Source organism: Carassius carassius, chromosome 4 (assembly GCF_963082965.1).
Source record: "Carassius carassius chromosome 4, fCarCar2.1, whole genome shotgun sequence".
Lineage (NCBI taxonomy): Eukaryota > Metazoa > Chordata > Actinopteri > Cypriniformes > Cyprinidae > Carassius > Carassius carassius.
In genome coordinates, this window is record NC_081758.1 from 3,997,600 (window position 1) to 4,019,554 (window position 21,955).

Sequence of the window (21,955 nt, forward strand, 5' to 3'; positions counted from 1 at the left end):
GTGATCATTGATGCAAATTACACTAATACAGACCACATCTCATGTGAGTGCACACCATTCAAATGACTCTTCACAAAACACTTTTTTATTTCTTAATGTGTACAATTTTACAATTTGCACCAACTACAATTAAAAACTAATTTTCAATAAAATAAATAAATAAACAAGCAAACCATGCTAGACTAAAACATACAAAACTGTTGTAAAGGCTGAATTTAGGCATGAGAGTGCTTAAACATTAAAAGATGGTAGCTCCACTGAATTCTGGTTGGAATGTGGCTGATCATTGGACATCAATCATTTGTCTCTCTAATCATAGAGATGTCCAATCTAAAACGCCCTCTCAGTTTGTGAAGGGAGCTCGGATAAATCTGAACAATTAAATCAATTCTTACTCACATTCTAGGAAATTCATCTGATGGTAATCATCATTTATTTTTGACTGGAAATGCAACTGAATCTCAATTTGTCATGCCAGATGACACTCCAGGCATGAGAACAGAGAGCCTTTTAATATTCATGGAAATCGGAAACAAACGGGCCGGTGTTACGGTAATGGCTGCCATTTGGAAAACAGAGCTCTCTTTCTGTGATGTTTTTTTTTTCTGCCTTTAATGATGTCCCATGATGCACCCTGTTTGCATGGTAACCAAATATAATTGCCTGATAATCATGCATCACTGCATGCTCATTACAGTGGTGGGCGAAGTAGCAATCCGCTCACTCACACCTTGTGACACATTTCTTTAAATAAGTGCTTGTAAGAGAGAGGAATAGTTAACAGTTGCAGAAGTAAAGCCTTGCTGAGCCCTGCCCATCTCACTGACATTTTGAGATGGACTGTAATTACTACACCAGGGCCGTTATGAGTGGCAATAACGCGAGAGGTCAATCCACCACCCAATTGGTTTCGTTATGAGGCCCATGGCAAAAAGCAGCCAATGTTGGGACTGGCCTGGTGAATTTTAACAGTAAAATTACTGTGTGCTCGTCATTTGGTCAATCACAAGCCATGACTGAAATAACTATCTTCTGCCATCCTGAGAGATTTAACTACATTTCAACAGCATGTTTCTCTCCTAGTAACAATATCAGTCCAAATGGCTGGGGGGAAATGCTTCCTTCTTGACTTTAAATGTCTGCCAGTGCTTCTGGCTAAACATTCACTGTTGAGAAACATGACACCCTAGGAGAAAATTGTCTCAGCATTTTCCTATGAAGTCAGTGTGCTGGGCTCTCGTCTGAAGGCTACAAACATCGCCAAAGTCCTCATCTCAAAAAAAACTCTGCCAAGCTCAGGCATCTACAACTGGTGTTGGACGTCCCATGGAAAAAACATGTTCTGTCACAAATGCTTAGTCAGTCTTACAGGATTTCAAGCCATAAAGAGGAAAGTGTAAAGCTAGATATCAATAAACCAAAGTTCATGTTTGCAGTTCCTTCTTCAGTGAGAATAAGTATACCCTAGTTAGGGCTCAACAAGGACTTGGACAAGAGTCTCAAAAAAATAAACAATCCAAGTTACAGTTAAACAACAGACCAATGCATGCAGATCACTTCAGTTTTCAGCTGAAACTAACACTAGTGGCAGTAAAACACTAATATGTTTGTTCATTTTCACACAAATTATGATTACAGGAGCAGATTATTGATTAAAAAAGACTTACCATAGTGCATGATTTGTACTACATTTTGACATTTGCATCACATAACCAGCTCCATATGTTTGGCTTTTCTGACATAGTAAACTTGCTTGGTAGCGCACCTGGTTTAGCATTGCACTTTTGATGTGAAGCACTCATGAAACATAAGTCATCATAAAATTGTTCAAAGACTTGATGAAGCAAGGTAAAATGGGACGGCTGCTCTAGCAAATGTGGTTATCTCATTTTTATTTTTGTTAGCACTACTGGTTAGGTTGGGTAGTGCTTTATCTTCGAACACGACAGTAACCAGACATTTTGCTTCCAGGATATGAACAAAACATGTCTACATACATGCTCATTTGTTTCATGTAAAATTGAAAGTGCTTTTTGCACCACTCACTGAACATTTCACTTGGAAAATTTGCAACATTATATCATTTTGCAGAAATGATGCTGTAGGCACATTTTTCCAATAAGCATGGGTTGCTCACAGAGGCTCGGGTTTGTATATTTGTTGTAAGTCAATTTTAAGAATAGTACTCAGTAGGAGGTGGAAGAGTCACTAGATTTATCTATGCCATTGTACCTCAAAATAATTTACTGCACTCACGTCATAGCTCTCAGTCAGTCATTATTCTATTCGATTTACATTTCCGACCTTGAGAGCAAATATTCCCTTTTCTCTTTAACATCACCCCCTCTTTCAATCCTACAATGAACATTATGGAAGACTGGAAAACCCACCCTCTCTAGTCAAAAGACACTCTGATGAAGCAGGGCTAATGGCTCTGGTGTCTAGAGAGTCCCGGCAGCTAAGAACTCTAAGAATGCACAGATGTTGTCGGTTGACACCACAGTCATTAATGCACATTGCTCGCATCTGCCATTATTAGAGTTTTAGGGGGTCACCAAAGTATCCCGCATAATTTCCACAGCATCTCTAGGCTTTTAAGTCAAGCTCAATTTGAATGAATCGATATGGCAACATGAAACAATTCAGAAGAGGCTTTCTAGGGTCTTGGATGCAAAGCAAGAATGGGAGTTCAAAACCACTGAGGGGAGCATTAGGGTTAATTGGATATGAAACTTATTTTGGCTACTCTTCTGGAGTCGGAGTTATGTAAAGGGGATTAAGGAACTTGTCTAGCAGGTAAAGCAAAGTAATTAAGATGTGAGACAATCTCCAGAAAACTCATTAGCTGGATGCTATGAATATCTGCAGAGCTCGTCAGAATCCTCGGAGAGCGAGGAGGTGCAACTATGTTAATGAGCAGATATAATGCTCAATTTCTTTAACAGGATGGAAGGTTAGGAACACTGTTCTAAAAATATTTACTTGGCATGTTTCAATTATGTGCAAGGCAACAGTTACATTTTACTTGTTTTTTTGGAAAATGCCATCTTTTGCATTGTCTCACAAAGTAAGACGTTTGACTTGCGGCATGAAGTCTGGTCCACATTACACCGTATTCTAGCAAAGAACTGCCAAATGGATGTCTAGTTTACTTGCTACTTAATGGCTAAACACAAATCTCTGAAGATCTGAAGCCACAAGGCTGGCATACTTGGACAAATCCATTGTTTAGCTCTTTATTTCAAGACCTTTTAAATGCAGTCCCCAAGTAGACTGAAAGAAACAAACAAGTAAGATTATGTATGTATGTATGTATGCATACCCAATTCCCAGAAATTGCATTGCAGTCATTGGTGTTATTTTGTCAAGTCATTAGCGGTTTTGGGAGCAGTATGCACCAGGCAAATAAACCGAAAAATATTTCATAAATACTGCCTAAGCCACCACATCTGTTCTACTGAGGTAAATATTTCAGAATCAATGTGCTTCATTTTTGTTCAGAACGACAGCTGCCCTATTGACATTCTCTTTCAAATCTTAAACCGAGCAAAAGACAAATGCTTAACCAGCAAGGGAAACCTGGGAAAAACACAAAACCAGAGCAGCCAAGTGTATTCTTTAGAGTGCCACACAAAAGCCTTGTGCATCAATCTCCCACTGGAACACGCGATTGTGTGTCCGACTCCCCAGCTGACATTCCTGTCCGCGTGATCAATGTGGTTGCTGTTCATTTTTGTCACATTTTAATCTGTGGCGGAGCACTGGGGCAGGATTGTCTGTGTGCTGCCTATGAAAATAAATTACAGATACCAGACAACAAGAGGAGGTGCGATTTATGCTTTACTTCAGCCTCACGTAGCAGAGCAAAAAATAATATCATTAATGTGGTAACAAGCCTATATCCTATCCTATGCACTTTATTTTTAGCTTGGCCATGTTTGGCCCCAAGGTCAGAAGTTTCCAAGAACTATGAACTTAACACAGACATGGTTTGTAAATACTATAATATTCTCCAATCTCAACAATCAGCACAGTATTTAATGTTTGTTGTTGTATTTTTTCCAAATTTAGGCTTCATGTCCTTAATGTAAATTGCAATTTGTTTTATTATTATAATTATTATTTTTTATCTGCTGAACACTGCAGGGATTATTACTCTCCAGTCATAAAACAATGAAGCTATAGACTATAAAAACTAAAAACTGACACACTAATAAAGTATAAAGTATTTCATCATTTACACCCCCTCATACAAAAGTGAATATATATATATATATATATATATATATATATATATATATATATATATATATATATATATATATATATATAAAGATATTTAAAGCTCTTTTCCAAAAAAAAAGTTAATAGTCACCAGACCTTTTAATATTCACTCATTCATTCATTCAGATTTTGGTATGAAATAAGACTGATTCAGAGCTGTTAATATTGCATTTTTAATTTTTTGACAGGAATGAAAATGAGGCTGTGAGAGACTGAAGTATAGTGTGTTCAGTGGATTGTACTGTTGTTCAACAACACAGATTGTATGTTCATCTGAAGAAACAACACTAGTAAAGGGTGCTTATGTTTAATCTGTTTAACAAAGTCTTTAACTCAATGAACAAATTTAAACAAAATGAACACTGGCTTCAGGAGCTGTTTGTCCAGTCACTTTCAGACCTTCAGCGCTTCTGAAAAGCCTTTAAAGTAAAAAGTGCAGCAATATTCCTAACTAACCTTCCATCATCCAACAATCCTGCTTTCCCTGCAGCCACGCTCTCGAGGTCTCTGGACTCCTGTTCTCCATCGGTAACCATTGCCATGGTAACCATGCAGACGGTGGGAAGGTAAGTGGAGAAGTCGAGCCGGAGGCTTTGGCAATCGTAAATACATTAGACTCAGCCAAGAAAAAATCTGACTGCAGTGTCACCAAAGTATGACAAGTAAAAACACAGATATTTGTTTCTTCTAAATCACTGTCATATGCATTTAAAAGCCAGCAAGTTTAATTTCTAGGAAAGTAAATTGCACTGACTACTTTGGAGCTTTATTCGTTTTTTATTTTTAATTACATTTTTGTGACAAAATAAAAACACCTATTCAGTTTGCTCATGAATCATCCATAAAGTTTTGCACGATCAAAAAGGTAATTAAAAAATAAAAACTGTGATTGACATTATTCAGAAAAGTGTAATTTATCATGCTCCAGTCAGATGAGCATAGATGGTGAAAAGATGAGACGGCAACTCTGCTTTATGGCAAAGTGAAGTGAAGTGAAAAAAAAAAAAAAAAATTGATTGTATTATTAAATTCAGAATTGTATTCATATACAGATTGTATTAATTATAATGTTGCATTAAGTGCCATAATTCTTAATCTTAAAATAATTACTGTTACAAAAGAAAGAAATGGAATGGTTAAAAAATTATGCTTCATGTTTTTTATGCAAATTGCTGATATTTTTGTATCTACTGAACTTTGCTGCATGGAAGCCTGCTTCTCCCACTGAAAATAATAATAATAATAATAAATAAATAAATAAAACAAATTATCTCAAAATTCTGTCTTTTTTTCTCACAACTACAGTATTTCTCAGAATTGTGCGCAATGCACAATGTCAAATAAAGTGTTTTTTCCTAAACAATAACAAGTGCTTAAAGTGCTTAAATAATTAAGTGCTCAACGTGATTAAAGAACTAAACTGCTAAACTGAAGATTAGAAGTGAAATCAAGGCTATTATCACTTTTTTTTCTGGGATGTAACTCGCATGTTGATTTGAAACCAACAGTTTAGTGAACGCTTTTTTTGTCTTCTGCCAGTTTTCTACACAGGGTGACCAGTGGCTGCGAAATTCTGAATGACAAATCATTTTCTGCTGTAAATGTGCACACACGTATTTTTTAATTGCAGACATGGTCAGTCATAGACAACGTTGTGTCAGCTAATAGTTGCTCCCGGCTAGAGACCTGCACTCCCGCAGGAGTACCGCGGGACCCAGCGCCACCGAGTGCGGCGCAGGACAATATTTGATGGGTGAATGCGGACGCGGGTGGCAAGATATTATTGTGTGCGGGTTGCGGGAAAATAAAATTATTTGCGGGACTCCCGCAAAGGGTAAATATCTAACAAAATTAAAGAACTAGAAACAAATAGACCTTTATATATAATAATATAAAATAGACTTTGCGGAATGGGAGGATGCGGATGATACCATAGACAGTGACGCGTAATTCGATTCATAAATAGCGATATATTTAAATGTCAAATTGGATGGATTAGAAGCACACAGACCGGGTGATGTCCTCCAGTGGTGGAAAAGACGAATTTCCGAGATTAAGCAAACACGCCATGTACTTTGTATTCCAGCTAGCGCACCATCGGAGAGGGCTTTCAGTATTTGCGGTCGCATACTGGAGCAGAGACTGAAGCCCTCAACAGTGAATGACATGATATTCCTGCATGGGCACAAGTAGTCGTACAGTTTATTTTTATTTATTTATTTAGCTTCATATTTAAAATTGGTCTATTTTGTTATTGAGGAATAAGGATATTTTTTGTTAAATGTTTGAATGAATTGCTCAGGCCCCATAAGCTACTTTTCCTTTGAAACTGAAATAAACCCAGGTTTATTATTATTATTATATAATTTATTAGGCTATATAGCCTAATTATTAAAAGGTATATATTTTTTATTTACATTTCTTACTTTTTTTACTGTATTTATATGTTCTAAGTGCCTTGTTCATGTTCATACTTTTAATTAAACGCAAATAAAACGAAACATTTGTTTATTTTCCGTTTCTTTTTTAATTTATATTCAACAGGGGAGCAAGTGAAAAAATAAGAGTAGCAGGCAGAATATGCAATGTATTAAAAAAAAAAGAAAAACCACTATACGTTTACCCGCGGGATTTTGCGGGCGGGAGCGGGACGAAACTTGATTGTTTGCGGCCGGGAGTGGGAGAAAATAACATAGTTTTGCGGGAGCCCAGGTCTCTACTCCCGGCAACGTAGGCGCTGTTGTTTCGCGTGCTGTGTGACGTCAGAACTCGGAGTACATCGATCTAGTACGAGTTCAAGGGTGGGAAGTCACGGGTTTGACTGCCATTCCAGTGCACTTTCACAGGTTTAAGGTTGGAAAAACACGGGTTACGGGTTGCCTTGCACGCGACGTAAATCATAACGAGCAAGCACTTTCTTACCGCTGCTGGCATACAGTAGCTTCCTCGAGCAAATCATGCAGAAACAAGCCCCGGGCTCTCTCAGTTTCTTGCACCAACTGCCAAAAAGCGCCATTTATTTTTGAGTCCTTTATCTATTGCTAGAAGTCTAGGACATCATCCCAAGGCTTCATAAACTTACGCTCCATTTTTGTTTTCTCCGACAACGCTAACGTGACATTTACGTATGATCGTCAATCATCCTGTGTTGCAAGGACACGCCCTTCTCTGCTTCTGATAGGCTTGTAACGTTAGTTAAAGCTGCGTTCCTCTTATATGATTGGTATAAGAAATAAATTGGCTCGAAAATATTAAACTGCATGCGCAGGCTCTCAAATATTATATATATATTTTTTCCTCACGGCCACACGCTGGAGATCCGGCACGGCCGGTGCCGGAATACTTTAAGCCCTGCTGAAATAAAAAGTTGCTTTTAATTCTTGTTTGACTTGGAGAGTCAGATCAGCATATACAGACAACACAAAATGAACACTCGTGGCTTCTGACGATATGTTGAGGTCTTATGAAGCAACAATCTGTCTGTGCAAGAAACTGAACATTATTTGCAACTTCAGTAATCTAGCGTCTCAGACAAATGCTCCAGAGTGATGCCAACAAATCATTATTTTGAACCAGTTCTTTTTAGTGAATTATTTGAACCAGTTCACCATATCGGACTGAAAGCAACACAGATCTACAATTCACTTAATCAAAACTCAACTGCGTACGCCTGACAGTCACTCAGACCTGAAATGATCCAAAATAGCGACAAATCTGATCCTATGATGAATGAACTCATTCAGTGCTTTAGTTCCTCCAACACTGAACTGAGGAAACAGTTCGACTCGGACCGTAGGTATGCACATGTGTGAACCGAGCACTGGAATGAAGGGACCAAATTATTATTATTAATTATTACCGTATTTTTCGGACTATAAGTCCCACCTGAGTATAAGTCTCATCAGTCCAAAAATACATCATGATGAGGAAAAAAACATATACAAGTCACATTTATTTAGAACCAAGAACCAAGAGAAAACTTTACCATCTACAGTCGCGAGAGGGCGCTCTATGTCTTCAGTGTAGACTACAGGAGCACTGAGCAGTATAGAGCGCCCTCTCGCGGCTGTAGATGGTAATGTTTTCTCTTAGTTCATTTCTCTGGGTTCATGTCAAATTAATTTTGATAAATAAGTCGCACCTGACTATAAGTCGCAGGACCAGCCAAACTATGAAAAAAAGTGTGACTTATAGTACGGAAAATACGGTATTATTATTTATGGTTTCTCATCGTTTATGTAAAAATGTGAGCTGATGAAGAATATTTATTCACTTTATATATGTTAAACATCCATGTCCCGCGTCATTATTGTGTGCTTTAATAATATAATAGCGTATTCATTACGTATTTGTGTGATTATGTAAATTAACTATACTGTTTACTTGAATCAGTTCATTGAAACAAACTGTCCAAAAGAACCAGTTCACAAAATAATCTGCCAAAATATGCAAATGTATTCTAACTTTAGGCTGCGTATTACTTTGTTTGTCTTCTAGAGAAAATTACGCGTTATGCAGAGCTCATCTGGAGCAAATGGTTTGCAGTTTCATGACCATTAATCCACAAAGAGAGACTTAAGAACATAGCAAAGCAAGTCAGTGATTTAATTAATATTTCATTAAGATAGCATGGGCAGAAATCTGAGCGTAGAAGAAGATGCATTAGAGTGACTGTTATTCAGAGATTGTGATACAGAGATATTATAATTGACTCGTATTTTTATGTGTTGTTTATAGTACACCACAACAGTGCTGAAATATTGCCAGCAAAGAAATGGAGAGAAGGAACAAACTCCATTATATTCTGTTGATGTGTAGAGCTACGAAGGTCTCATTTCGGAAACTGTCAAGCCTTCTGAAATGAATAAAGCCTCTGAATAGGAAATGAGAAATTCAAAAGCAGGAGAAGGTTGACAATCAATCAAAACCCTCTGAAGAATTACTAAAGCCGCTACTGGTGCTCAATTCATTTCTGACAGAGACTGTACCTACCAAACACTGCTGTGATTATTACTGTCCAGTCATTCAGCAATAAAGCTAATGTATGAATTATAAAATAACTTCAAAGGATAGCTCACTCAAAAATCGAATTCCTGTCACCATTTGCTCACCCTCATACAAAACTGGACATTTCAAAACATTTGTAAATATCTTGCTGCTCTTCTACATACAATGACAGGCTCCAAAATGTGCGCAATGTATCATAACATATTAAATTCTAGGCCTTCCAAAGACATTTCTCCCCCTCTGATATTTGCAATCTAAAGTCATTAAATTTGCTGCAGCTTTTCTGAAAGTTTTTGGTGATATGTGTAGCAAATAAGTGTTAATTTGCAGTAAAGACCCAGTATAATTGTCACGGCTTACGCTGCTGGAAGGAACACGGAGCCGAGGGATAAACAAAACAAGGATTTATTAAATCAAACATAGGCAAGGTAAGTAGCAAATAACAGGTGGCAAGTGGCAAGTGGCAAGTAACAGGTAACAAGTGACAAATGACAAGTAACAAATGGACAAGTGGACAAGTAACTAGTAGACGAGTTGACAAGTAACAAGTAGACAAGTAGACCCGACCATACAGAACTGAAAGGACAAGGCTTTTATACAAGGGATAACTGGGAAAACACAGGTGGATGGCATGACTTAATTAACAGAGACATGGAACACATGCGGAAATGACTAGACACACCTGGGAACTAATCAAACCACATAGAGACAGAAACTGGGTCACAGGGGCAAAAAAACACACAAAATGAGTCCAGGTGTGTGACAGTACTCCCCCTTCACGTATTTCAATGTTTCACGAACAACACTGAGATGTGGTGTAACCAACATAAAACAAACAAGCAATGTTACGGGCTCTTGATGAACATATGAACATTTGCTGTTAATTTATTCACTCTCAGGTCATCCAAGATATACGGGACTTTTTTTCTTCAGTAGAACAGTAAAGAGAATTTTAGTGGTCCTTGTTGGTTCATAAAATGCAAATCAATGGCTACCATCACTGAGATTCAAACAAGCATAAACAGACAACACAAAATTCATACCCATGACTCCTGATGATATATTGAGGTGTTATGAAGTGAAACTGGGACTTTCTCTCGAGGACCATACTAGACGGTTTCTCTTCCTAGCTAATGCCACCAGCTACCCGGACCACGCGCTCTGCACCTTTTATCACGCCAGCCTGAACTCCAGGTGCAGAGCGTTGTCGCCCGAAGATGGTCCTCGGGAGGATTTCGCCGCATTCATAGAGTGGAATCTGGTGAGAAATGGGTCACCTCTCACGGTCGGCCCAATGGAGGATCTCGCCAGGTCCACTCTGGACCCAGAGCCCAGCCTACAATCTCCCCACGGTACGAGGCATAAGCCCGAGCCCACCGATGACGGAGAGCCAGAGAGCAAACCGTCAGACCAGGTGCGAGAGCCGGCGACACTGCCCACCACGAGGGAGCAAAATGTGGAGCGCCAAATGGGTCAAAATGAGGGGGGTACTTATGAATTTGTTTGTGATCAGAATTTTGGATTTTGTTTGGATAATACTGAATTTCGCATATATTGTACCAGTTGGCTGAATCCTGGAGTTATAAGAAGGAGTTTTAAATTATCGTTCCTACCATAGCCTACAATCTCATTTATGTTTGCATACTGAATCAGATGTAGTAAAATAATAAAATGAACGAATAACTGAAAGAATGGATGAATGAACAAATGAATGAATGAATGAAGTACAATTTTCATTTCAATCTGTCAAACAAAGATGCTGTATTACTTTGGAAAAAAATTTAAGCAACATTTATAGACGATTATGACTCTATGTACATTTGTTGAAGAAATCATAAATATTTTGGCTAAATTAACCATTTAATATGAAACATCGAATGTGAAAAACAAAAATCTATTACAGAATAAAATAGTACACAGTCTCGTATGAAGCTGATGTCATTAGGATTAAAATTAATATTTCATACTGTAATGATTAGTTGTAAATCTAGTTAAAAATTAATTCACCCCTAAGATATTGCACATATACAGTATAGTACTTTTACTATTCACACAGGGTTTTATAAAGGAGTGAAAAAAAAAAAATCTATTGAAGTAAACCAATTAAAAACGCAAGGAAAGCACAAGAGACTCTTTTCGCAGAAACACCTTGAGCGAAACCAGCCAAACTACGCTTGAGACGATCCAAACAGCCAGCTCTTATTGGTTCAGTTACAAAAGTGCACTGTGACATTTATTTACAAAATCATTTTATATACTTCCTAATTAGCTACTAATATAAGTGAGTAAAAATAAAGCTATTTAGCATTCGGATGGAGAATCATAACACTTGCAAAGGACTGCACAAACAATAGATTTATAGCACTGTCCAATAATGGTCCCGCATAACAATTAACCTCATTTGCAACTTAACTTGTATGGTCTTCTGCTCCTTGCAGTCCCTTCCGTGAAACACATGCTCATGCATATCCACACACAGCCTACTATTGTTAACACTTGTGCAGTAGCAGTTTTGCTGAAATCTGAGCTCCAGAAATCCTCACACCTCCAGCGTTTCTCCATCCCTCCTGAGATCCAGGTACACTGAAGCCCAGCCGGGTGCGTTCGGTCTTGCCGCAGGCTCCAGTATGTAATGTTGGGCTGTGGGACCAGAGTATTGCACCTGCTGTCCTCTCTACATATGCTGGGCTGCTGTGTAAAGTGGTCTGTTTCCATCAAGAGCTTTCTCGGGCCCAGCACACACTAATAAAGTTTAATTAGGCACCTGTACGTCCCTTCTGTGCCACTGACATGCTCATACAGCAGGGGACTGATACAGCCAATGTTATACTTAAACTAAATAACATTTTCTTCTGTGGGTTGAAAGTCTGCGCTCTACTGATTTTGACCTGACAATGACACTGTTCCAAAATCTAGTTAGCTGTCTTGTTTTCTACTGCCAAGTGTTAGTTCAAATATCTTTTCTGCCCTCTTATTAGTTTTATTAATATTTTGAATTGTGATTATTAATGTATTATGTTAGGTGTATTAGGATATATATATATATATTCCTTCTTCACATGGATGGAGCTGTTGTTTAATTCAGTTCTATTTGTAAAAATGTAATTAAATTAAATAAAAAATAAATCCCTGCATTTAGCAGACACTTTTATCCAAAGCGACTTACAGTGAATTTGGGCTATCAATTTTTTCCCATCATGTGTTCTCGGGGAATCGAACCCCCAACCTTGCGCTTGTTAACACAATGCTCTACCACTTGAGCTACAGGAACACTATAAATATACCTATAAATATAAAGGTAATTATGGTTTTCACTGTTCTCTGTTACATCCATTACATTTATTTAATTATATTGGCCATCCATGTTATTTGAAGACATATATTGCTGTTAAAGATGTTAACAAACACACACACACACACACACACACACACACATATATATATATATATATATATATATATATATATATATATATACACACACACACGCATTAACATTATATATATATACATATATATACCCACACATACATACATAATTTTTTTCTGTATATTGTATTGTGTTTAATGTTTATTTGAGTATTTTGGGTTTTATTCTTTGTATTTGGGATGCATGTGGCATTTAACATTATTTGTCATATGTGGAAAGTTATTTTTCCAGTCTTTGAGAACCTCCCTGATTTAAGGTTTAATATAACGGCAGCTAAAACTATTTTGTTTCGTTTTATGATTTTGTATGCATTTTTATTTTTGATATTAGCCCAATAAATAAGCTTCACCACTGTGAAAACAACGATCTTTTGGTCCTCCTCATTCAATCATCCCCCAGACACAACGCAGAGACATTTGGGGGAGCACATAGACGAAGAAGAGTTTTTTATATATATATATATATATATATATATATATATATATATATAGTTCAAATAAAGCTGTTCTTGAGCTGTATATCAGCTATTATTAATATTATACATATTAGAATGGTTTCTGAAAGATCATTTGTGATTGAAGACTGGAGTAATGATGCTAAAAATTCAGCTTTGATCACAGGAATAAATTACATTTTAACATATATTCACATAAAAACACCTTAAATTATAATATTTTGCAAAGGTGCTATTTTAACTTTGACTACTTTGATCAAATAAATGGCCAGTCACATTTTCAAAATGTACACTTTTGTACCTTATTTACCCTAAAAAGATGCATATTAGTAAGTTAAAAGGGTCATCCGATGCCCATGATTATTTTAGGTCTCAGTGAAATGTATGTAACATAGTTTGGTTAAAATTTCTCAATGGTAGTGTAAAAAAAAAAAAAAAAAACATTTTTACTCTGTCAAAACAGCTCTTTTAAGAGCAAGCCGTTTTGTTGCATTTTCCTTTAAATGTTCATGAGCTATGTTGACCCCACCCCTCTGCTCTCTGAAGGACTGTTTACTTTAGCTGCATTCATCATGAAACTCAAGTAGGGCTCGCTGCAGCCTGCGGTGGACATCCAACCCCGTCCACATCCAACCGTGACGTCATAAACCCCGCCCACATCCAAGTGTGACGTCAGAAACCACACCCACATCCAAAGACGTCACACATCCAACCCTGCCCACCCGGAGTTGCCATCATAAACCGCGCCTATAGCCGTCTACGTCATGTTGTCATTAAATTTCAAACAGGAAGAAGGGTCGAGAAGACTAGAAGATACGTTGAAGAAGTTTGTGTTGTTTTTAATCGGTAAAAGAAGGAAATATTGTTTTGCGATTGCCAGAAAGAAGAAGAAGTTGTTGTTTTCTGTATTTGCCAGTTGCCCAGAAGAGTAAGAAGTTATCTGCCATGGCTGTAATGAAAAATTTGTTTCTTAGCCCGGTGTAATTCCAAAAGTGTTTGTCACACTGTAGGTCTCTGCTTAACGTTAATAGTTAAAATGGTTAAATGTATACATTAAATTATCAAGGAATATTTTGTTAGACATGAAGTGAAACTAACAGCAAAACGATAACACGAGGCTGACTTCACACAGGCATGTTATAAGGCTACCAACACTGCAGTGTTTACTTTCATAATGTCTATAATGTTCCTAACTGTATCCTGATATGTGCATTGATTCATCATTCATGTTTTTTTTTTGTTTTTTTTTTTTATATCCCTGACACATAATACTGATCTCTCTCTCTCTCACTCACACACACACACACACACACACACTTCACCTGTCTCACCTACATTTACTCCACTGGCCCCACGCAAAACACAGAATATATTTAATGATATACACTGACAACTCTTGCACAATAACTTGTTTGAGCAACCACATCATGTCTTTCTTACTTGATAACTCTGTTCGTGGCAAATCTTTGTATCCTTCTATATTAATACACAAAATGAATACATAATATTTATCATGTTTTACAGTATCCTACACATCTGCAGTCCAAACGTGATCCAGAACAGTTCTGCCATGATGGGGGGGTTTGAATGCCCCTGCTGCAGTTTCACCACTGAAGAGAAGTTCTCTTTTACACTTCACCTTCTAGAGAACCACATAAGTCAAGCAGTGGAGCATGGAGGTATGGTGAGAGCATGTCTTTAGATATAGATTGGTTTTTGTGTTTTTAAATCATATATACATGTATATATATGTTGTATAATCTAAATATGTATGTGAATCTCAAAGAACAACAAGATGAACTGTAGTTTCTTGGGAACCACTAAAGTGATGAGAATATTGTTGTTATTTATCTATGTGTGTTTTGTAACTTGCTGTGTACACTCTACAGTTTTGTTAACTTCTTTTCTACAATCCTACAGGTTATCCTACTGTAGTTTTATGTATAAAAAAATAATTATATATTTAAATATTTGATAGAATATTCCAACCCAGAGAGAGGGACTGGATTGTGGTCTGTTCATGCTGATGGTAAGCAGTGAATTACAGATTCTGAGCAGTTATGGTGATGGCAGAAGTTTAGTTTAGATGCAGTATTTAGATGAATACGGTCTAGTGTTATCTGTATGGTACAGTACAGTAAATTGGTTTCAGTACATTTTAATATTTGAATTCTCTCAATGGTATTTGTTGTCTGTTTCAGTATGCACTCTATATAGCCCTGGACTGGACATTTGACTTTAGCCAGGTGATGACCTCAAATTTCCTTTTGGAAGGTTTTCCTTTTTTTATATATTTATTTTTTCCAGAAGTTTTTTGAATGCATTCTCAGTTTTTTTATTTTGTGTTTTATCTGTTAGGATGACATCCCTCAGCTCCGAAGGTGGTGGTGTAGTTTGCTCTTGCAAAACCTGTCACATCCAAGGTACACACAACTGGTTAATGAAATGAAACGGATTCTTCTGCATTCAAACTACCCAGAAACACTAAATGTTTCCTCCTAGAATGTTTTGTTCCTAGAAAAAAATTCTCTACAAATGGTCCATTTACCTAACCTTTGAGTCTGTCTTTAGGTTGTCAGAGTGCACCATCACCAAACAGCCAGCTAGTACGGAAACTGTGATGGGTCAAGATGACAGTGATGAGGTAAAAACGTTTTTTTTTTTTTTTGTGAAAATAATTATAGTAATTTTTAGATTTATTTATTTAGATTTACAGTTTATTTTGTACTTTCAACAGAAGATCAAAGAGGAACTGAAGAGGAAGTTCATAAGGGACATTGGTGTAGCATGGTGCTGGGTTCAGAGCCACTGTCAGCTGTTCCGTGACAGAGCCTGAATTTCTCCAGATAGACGAAGAAAAACAGTCTAATATTATCAAAGACTACCTGAAAGGAGACACTGAGAAAGCAAGGGATGCCTGTGTGTTTGTCTTTGACAATCGCGAGGATATGGAAACATTCTTATTAAAATGTGTTGATGAACAGGGGCTGAAAGTCAATACCATGTTTCTGGGAGAAATTTAATTTATAATAATTTATTTACTCTACATTGTTGAATATTATTGTTTTGTGAAATAAATATAACAATACCCATTGAAACAAGGGATGTCTTTTTATTGATCTTTATGCATCCATAGGACTTGGACACATTTTTATATATATTTGTGTTGATGGAAAAAGGCCCAAAAGTCAATGCCATGTTACTTACATAATCTATCAAAGCAACCAATGACTTAAGCCTATGTATGTGTAGCTTAGTCTATATAGAGGACCGTCAATCATATCATGCAAATGTTGCTCTTTTTTGCGAGGTGATAAACTTTTTTTTTCCATGCACATATTAAAAATAGTGTGTAGGCTAGATCATAATTGTTCTTGTATATAATTAAAAGGAAAATAAAAATACTTAAAACCAAATGAAGTATATAAATTTGCCAAAGTCAGGAACATTTTTTTATTTAAAATGAAAGAAATATGAAAAATAAACACATTTAAAAAAAAAAAATAAAGAGGGGAGGATTCCAGTTATTGCTTAACACGCATATTTATCCTTAAAATAGTGATATGATCACTAACGTTCCCACCTTATGAGTGAAACATATTTTTAGAGAATTAGATAATTAAAAATGCCTTAAACAAAATTGTCTACTTAACTTTGATATTGTCTAAGGTATGTTACAATCGATCATAAAATATGTGAATTTATCATTACATAAGTGAACAGCGAAAGGTATAAATATTTTATTAATTTGCCTAAGTATAATCAACCAATGCACGCGTTTTACCGACTGTTTGGATGAATTTACTTCCATACATTAGAGATGTGGCCTAGGTTTAATTTGTACCATTTAAATTTATTTAATACAAGTTATTTAACCTGTATTAGTAAAACGAAAGATAACATTATTTAATTTGATCCCCGAAACAACATACTTCCGCCATTTTTGCACATGCACACAACACATGGGTGTTCACCTGGCATCACCCGATGACGTATTTTTACGTATGGCATAGGCGTGGCGTCTGACGTCACACTTGGATGTGGGCGGGGTTGGATGTCCACCGCAAGCTACAGCGAGACGCTCCTCATGAAACTTGCTAATTAGCACAATATTAGGAAATGAGATTTGCAAAGATTCATTGAAAAAACCCTTATACTAACTTCTGTACGTGAAGCTTGGCCACGAATGATTGGTGCGAACATACACGTATTTAGGTAGATCAAGGGAGCATTCCCTTAAAAACCAATGTAATACACTGTGTCTTCAGCGGCTCAGATGTCGGGAATAAATGACAACTGCTATGTTCATTGTTACATCCAACAACAAAACACCTCAGTCACTTGGGAATCATTCCGGTCTACATCTTTTCTGGAGGTAAAACAATGGCAGACTGATGACAGCTCACTCAGGGCGGGTCTAAGACAGAGTTGCCAGGTTTTCTCAAAATCCACCCAACTGCTACCTAAAACTAGCCCAAAGCTAGTCAGAGCACATTTTGCAGAGTATTAAAATGCATGTTTTTGGTTGGGTTCCCATGATAAAAAATCATGTTATTGGGGTCGCTTAAACCTGCTGACATGAAAAACAACCCGTGACACCATTGTTAAAGTATCCCAATTCCACAGGAAAATCATGGTCTTGGCAATACTGGTCTAAGGTAAGACACAAGTCCAGTCTGTACTGAAACACTACTGTCAATCAAACTATTGTGGGAGGGGCATATCTGTGTGATGTCACAAAGACAAGCATCTGAGCTCAGCTCGATTTGAGAAAGGGGTAAATATTTTAATAGATATAAAAAATTTAAATAAATGATTTTTTTGTTTGTGTACACACACTGCAAACATACATTTCTGTTCAAACAGCTTGTTAAACTGAATGTAGCATCGGATGACCCCTTTAAGGTAAATATTAAAACATATACTGTACGTATTAGTATGTATATTAGCTGAAGGAGTCCCACCTCAGTGGCTTTTTTCTGAGAGTTTTGCAATCTCATAACCATGACATTATTAACCCTTGCGGCTAAAGGTTAGTGAATGAACCTTTGTCTGCCTGTGTACTATTGGTTGTAAAAAAAAAAAACTACATCATAAATAAAACTGTCATGATGCACAATTTTGGCCTTGTCTTGAGATGTAAAATCTTCTCTACACAGAGGAAACCGTTTAGAAATGGATAAAGGAAAAGAACAAAGGGAGGCATCTGTCCCTGTGTGTCGTTTTGGTTATGTCAATCCTGCTGTCTGTCCGTCTGTCAGATCAGCGATCAAAGCACTTCCTCTCTGAGTTCATCTGCTGAACACGGACCACTGATCAGCATCTTTATCAGCAGTACTCTCTAATGTCTGCTTGTTAACAAAGTGCCTAATTGGAGAGGAAACATAACTAAAGCCTTTATATACTGTATCGTGCATCAGTTAAGCCTCGCAATGAACTGCATTAATTATAGTTATCATTCTAATACTTTTGTATTCATTATTACACTTTATTGCATTAAGACACATGCTAAACAAATAATTTCAGATGTAACAAGACATCTGCAAATATTGCATTAAAGCTGTGGTAACAATTACAAAGATCTTTAATGTTTTACAATGTAAAGAAATAAGTGAATACATACATAGTTTATCTTGCTAGATAACTAGCCTGGTGGTTTGATGGTCTTAGATGGCCACCAGGCTGGAGTTTTAGGCCAGTTTTCAGTCGTATTTCTATTAGACCAGGTATCTGACCAGATAAACCATCTGAACACCAGCTGCGAGACCAGCAAAACCTGCCCAAACCAGTTAAGACAAGCAAATATTGAGCTTTGAAAAATAGTTGGCAGATGTTGAAAGCATATTATAGACACAGTAATATAATTTGTCCTAATATTTGAAAGATGAGTTTTAAACTTTTGAAAGCTCTTCAGTAATAAACGGTTGAGGAGTAATTAGTCATTAGTGAACTCGTTTGGGTTGTTCCCTGAAGTGCTTCGGGGTAGAACTGAGATTTTACTCTGATCTCACGCAATACAAGAGGGTTTAGATTTGCATGTGCACTTATTAATGGTTTGTTATCTCACTGAACAGTTGGGCAGTATTGCTCTTAGGCAATATAAGAACATTTAATTCAATTGACTAATCAATAAGTGCAGATCAATAAATAACCAACTGCATGTTAACAAATCCTCCTCTCCTTCCAAGAACTCTTCCATTCAATTGCCTTTCTCTGCTGCTAAAAAAGAAAGATATTCATGCCAAAAGTCCATTGCGCTGCCAATTGTTTTGTACATTCAGTCTGAAAATCAGTCTCAGGTTGACCTTAATCAGTGTCAGGATTTAACAAGGGATTGGACTAATTCCAAGGAACACTATGTGTCATCTGATTGCAATAAAAATCATGGCACTGGGCTACTGAACACTAATGAATAGTGGTAGCATGTGCATTAGCGCACAATTCACTAAAGAAATCTGTCAAATCTGGTAACAGCATAAACATGTCCAAAAAACACTGAATGCAATTTGAGTGGCAACATTTTCCCATCTCGCAAGCCAATTCAGAAGTGTTAATTTATTGTCAGTGAGATTCTAATGTTGTCTTTGTTAATACTTTGAATTCATTTTTATAATTTCTGTTTTCATTTTCATTTTAAATAAGGATTTATTAATTTAGTTGTCTCTTTGTCATTTGAATTCATTTATTAATAAATAAATAGTTGTATTTTATTTTTATATTCATTTATTTATTTTATTTCGAGTAACTTTTTTTATTGTTTTACTTAAGTTGACTGTAATACCATTGGTTCAGAGTATTTGGCTGTAAAGGATGTTACATATCTAGCATATACTGAGAGAAAAAAAGGCTAGTTGATGTTATTTTGTAATTGTTTGTGAAATTTACTATCAATAACTAAACAAACTACCAACAGACAAATAAATAAACACAATTTGTCAGTGTATTTTAGAATCACTCCACCAGTTATTTTTTTATTTGTATTATTATTATTATTATTATAATTATTATTATTATATATACAATAGTGACTTTAAATTAAGTTGAAAAAAATAAGCTGTACAAAGTTTTTTAACCTAAACAACTTTAAAAATAATAAAAAATAATAATAATTATATATATTTTCAAATTTTGATCATAAAAAAAATGCTTCCATGTCTTCCTGATCATTACATTTTCCAGTGTGTAAACTGGATCGTGTGGAGTTAAGTGCTTAAAACACAGTTGTTGTTTGCACTAAAATCACAAACACACACAGTCCTAATAATCCCAACACACATTCCTAATAATCCTAACACACAATATTTAGTGTTTTTTTCTACCCAGATTAGACCAGAAGATGCAGAGAGCCTGTGAGTATCTCTCACATCATTTATGTATGTCGGATCAGAAGTAGGCTATGTTATTAAGCTCTGGCACAATGTAAACATTTGATTAGAAGCTGAAAGCAGCCCTGCAGCAATAAAGCAGTTAAATTCAGGTCACAATTAAAAACAGGAATCCTGTCGAACACACAATGGCAGAAACAGAGCACCGATTACAAATCAATATACCGTATTTTTGGGAATATAAGTTGTACCTAAGTATAAGTCGCATCAGTCCAAAAATACGTCATGACAAGAAAAAAAATAATAAGTCACACTGGACTATAAGTCGCATTTATTTAGAACCAAGAACCAAGAGAAAACATTACCGTCTACAACCACGAGGGTCGTTCTATGCTGCTCAGTGCAGGCCACAGGAGCACCCTCTGGCGGCTGTAGATGATAGTGTTTTCTCTTGGTTCATGTCAAATTAATTTTGATAAATAAGTCGCACCTGGCTATAAGTAGCAGGACCAGCCAAAGTATGAAAAGAAGTGCGACTTATAGTCCGGAAAATACGGTGATAAAAATGGACCAACACGCAACACAGTAGACCATTCAGATGCAATAACAAACGGCTTTGCATTTCCTCACATTTTCAAACAACCTTGTACTGTTTTGATAAATATTTCTGAGCATCTTCTACTGTTACTTACATTTCGAATATATAAGATGTGTAATAAGGTACTATTCACTCTTAAATGACTCCGGTCCCACTTTCTCACTTTTAACTAACTATTAACTACACGTTTTTAATTCAACTCCTAATTTGTTGTTTATCAATTTCTTATATTGACAAACATATGCATGTTTATATATGTAATACATGCCATTTATGCCATATAGATAAGAAATTATACATATTATATATGGCCTTGAATACAGTAGGCTTTTGAAATGATCTTCCTCAATTTTCAGAATTACATACTAATATCCAGTGTTGGGAGTAACGGTGTTTAAGTATAATGGCGTTACTAACGTAGTTTAATTTTAGTAACTGAGTAATCTAATTAATTACTTTTCTCATCGTTCCAACGCGTTATCTTTACTGAGAATGTAAAGTGTCGCGTTACTACAATTTGGTTGAATAAAGCGCGAGGTGTCATGCTTTGGCTATGGCTACACATCAGCAGCGTGACACCATTGCAAATCAGATGATGATTGGCTGGGTAGGCGGTGCCCTGCTCACGCTGTCTCACTGCACAACCACTAAACACAAGACGGTTTCAGCGATAATGGCGTTCTCGAACTGGAAATACCGAGAATTAAAGGCGAGAATGTTTCTGCAACATGCACGGTATGCCCAGGAAAAAATACTTTATCCACGTCTGCCTCAAGCAGAACATTTTGAGTTCATACGCTTCACAGACGCGAATTCGCGTCATGGGGGGCTTCTGCCAGTTGAGTTCACTCAGCATT

The 21,955-nt window shown here is 36.5% G+C and overlaps 1 protein-coding gene and 1 long non-coding RNA gene across 3 annotated transcripts in view; one reads left to right on the forward strand and one right to left on the reverse strand.

Annotated features, from left to right (window-relative positions):
• Positions 1-21,955, reverse strand: part of LOC132132764 (astrotactin-2-like) — a 498,987-nt gene that overhangs the window by 363,786 nt on the left and 113,246 nt on the right. The window lies entirely within an intron of this gene.
• On the forward strand, positions 15,153-15,600 carry LOC132132791 (uncharacterized). Its single transcript, XR_009429084.1, has 3 exons — positions 15,153-15,204; positions 15,377-15,421; positions 15,534-15,600. It is a non-coding gene; the product is annotated as an uncharacterized LOC132132791 (long non-coding RNA).